Source organism: Erpetoichthys calabaricus, chromosome 15, assembly GCF_900747795.2.
Source record: "Erpetoichthys calabaricus chromosome 15, fErpCal1.3, whole genome shotgun sequence".
Lineage (NCBI taxonomy): Eukaryota > Metazoa > Chordata > Cladistia > Polypteriformes > Polypteridae > Erpetoichthys > Erpetoichthys calabaricus.
Genome location: NC_041408.2, coordinates 28,450,575 through 28,453,584, shown reverse-complemented (window position 1 = coordinate 28,453,584; position 3,010 = coordinate 28,450,575). Strand labels below are relative to the sequence as shown.

The window sequence follows — 3,010 nt, the reverse complement described above, 5'->3', positions numbered from 1 at the left end:
CTAGTGAAGAAGAAAATTTAAGTTAAGCAGAAGTGAAAGAAAAAAACATTACAATACGCTAATCGGCTTTGCCAACATCTGTTTATTTCTGGAGATTCTCTTTTATGTATTAGATTTTATTTTGTTTGTATACAATATTTGTTCATTATAAATACATTTTTCTTATGTTGAAAACATTTAACAAAAAATTGGGCTGGCATGAATTAATCTCATTTCAATTAATTTCAATGGGGAAAATTGATTTGAGACACGAGCATTTTGACTTACGAGCTCGGTCACGGAATGAAATAAACTTGTATCTCAAGGTGCCACTGTACATATATTTATATATATACATATACATATATATACATATACATTTATATATATATATATATATATATATATATATATATATATATATATATTTATATTATATACATACACATACATACACAGTATGTATATAAAATTTACTTTGAAATTTTTCAAATTATGGATAAATACAGCATAATAATGTACAGTCCCCTCCAAATGTATTGGAACAGCAAGGAATTTGCTTTTGCTCGTTTGTGTGTGAAATCAAAAGATGAATAAGAGAAGAGAGATTCTCAGAGTTTCAGCTTTTATTCTCTGGTATTTACATCGCGAAACATTAAACATCGAACAACATTTTCACTGGAACATGACAAGCGACAGGCGTTTGTTACCCACGTGTGCCGTACACGATTGACTGTTTAATCATTGCGCAGGCTGGGAGATCCACTCTCAGTTTAAGCCTGGGCTTTCACCAGGGCCGAGTGCATTTGTAGTTAAGCGTGGCAGGAGCCCATCTTCGGCAGACCGCACACAAACTCACTCTCTCAGCTGAAGGCCAAAACATCCATTTGTCATTGGCACCAAATATTTTTTTACGCCCAAATGGAATTGTTGCAGTAGACATCTACCATGCATACCACACTGTATTCGATAAAAAGGGCACATGGACACTGACATTAGCTAATGGCTCTGACGAAGCCAGAGGTTTGAAGGTAAGTAGCTGTACTTCCTCACCGTGTCTGCAACTGATGACGTGTTTGAAGTGCTTTAGGCTTCTAGTGCTCGGTTGCATTTAATCTTAAATATCCCAGATGGTAACTGTGAACGCACATTGTACATTACACAAAAAAAAAAAAGCCTAACACAAAAATGCACGAAACACTTCCATAACAAGCTTCAAATAATTTACTTTATTTTTTCATTGTCATACAGTATGAAGGTTCCAATAGCTCCCACAGTATATGATGCATGCATAGAAGAAAACGTATACATTCAAATGTAACCATTTTCCCACACAAACTAAAGAACTTGTTTCAAAAATGCGTGAATAACCTGCACTAAAATCTATAATTGCAGCCAAAGAATACACTTATAAACACGGAAAGAAAAGAGCATGTTCCTAGATGTTCATATCAAATAGTGTACAAAAATAGAAAAAAAATAAAATAAAATCACAAACCGTTCCCCCTTAGAGCCGAGCACATGGCAGCTGACACTGTAACAGATACATTTCCTGGAAAACTGAGCAATGCACTTATGCACAAAAAAAATTTAAAAAAAAACAAAATAAAAACAAAATGGAGATTTAATTTTTGATGTTAACATTTACCAAATTTGGCAACATTAAATATGAATATTACAATTTATGTAAACGATAGTAAAATGGACTTACATGCAAGAAAAATACCCCCCAAGAGGGAAATGTGGGAGAGAGTATGGGGGCTAAGCAAAGAAAAACCTCCACATCATGCAAGGACAGCAAGCACCCGAATATCTTGCTTTATGATACAAGAGCCCAAAGACGTGCAGCACTCAACTGAAGGAACAGCCATGGCGGGGAGGTGCGGTGCTTGTGGACTAAAGTCTAAGGTGGAATCTGCTGCTCGAGTTAAGTAGTTCATGGACGTATGCTCACAGTGTAGAAGTCAAATCGCAGGACAAAGAGGTTTCTGACAATATTTGAATAATGCTTCCAACGTTCTAAATGAACCAGCCAATTTTATACCACTGCAAAAAGGGAAGAGATGATGGAAACTGGGAAAAGTAGCTTATAGCTGACGCACACTCGGAAATTAACAAATGCATTTAATTATAAGCCTAATACCTGTACATAAACTTCACCTCAAAATGAATAATAAAAAAAATTAAAAAAGCAATATATAATAAATTGACATAATGAACAGATTAACTCGGAGGTATAATCTTAGCTAGATTTCTTCCTAGAACCACAATATCCCATTAAAGTTTCCAAAAAAAAAAAAAATCCATTGATACCCTACATATATACATACATTAGTAATATGGTTTAGGCTGTCTGCAGTAGGTCTGTAAATTATCACACGCCATAAAGCAAGATGCACCCCTCCTATCATCTTGAAATCCTTCTACTCTAATATATGAAAGTGAAAGCAACTGCAGCACTACAAACTAAAGCAACCAAATTCTAGAATTGAGAACAAAATACACCTACTTCAGTAGTATTTCATTTTGTGTATGAAATATAAAATTAAACTAATTATTTGTCTTACTTTTATCATAATTGAATGGTCGTCAGTTGCTAGTCAAACATTTGTCATCCATACAAGATTTCAGTAAAACTACAATTAGAAACGTATCAGGGTACTGCTATGCAAGTAGATGCCGTTTGAGACGAGAGAAACAAAACATACAACTCTATCCTTAAGAGAGTATATATACTGTATGTTACTGCTAAACCATTAGGAAATAACTTAAACCGAATCAATACATTTACATGAAAGAAAAAAAAAAACAGTGAAAAGAAAATTTATTTATCAATCATGCATCACTTGTACATAACATTTAAAAAAAATTAAACAAGTATATTTATATAGCATTAAGTGGTAGGTTTATGGTATGCTTGGCACTTCATACACTACTTTTCTACTACTGAAACCCAAGTTACAATCCAACTAATTAGTTTTTATCATTTTATAAAGCTATAGATATACTTCCTTGTTATAAAAAGAGCAAA

At 33.6% G+C, this 3,010-nt stretch overlaps 1 protein-coding gene across 1 annotated transcript in view; it reads right to left on the bottom strand.

Moving 5' to 3' along the window:
• Nucleotides 1–1,185: 1,185 nt before the first annotated feature.
• Nucleotides 1,186–3,010, bottom strand: part of ppp3r1b (protein phosphatase 3 (formerly 2B), regulatory s1ubunit B, alpha isoform, b) — an 84,041-nt gene continuing 82,216 nt past the window's right edge. Inside the window, exon 6 of the mRNA XM_028792566.2 lies at nucleotides 1,186–3,010. This exon is cut by the window's right edge and continues 351 nt beyond it. The gene's annotated coding sequence lies outside the window, so the exon portion shown is untranslated.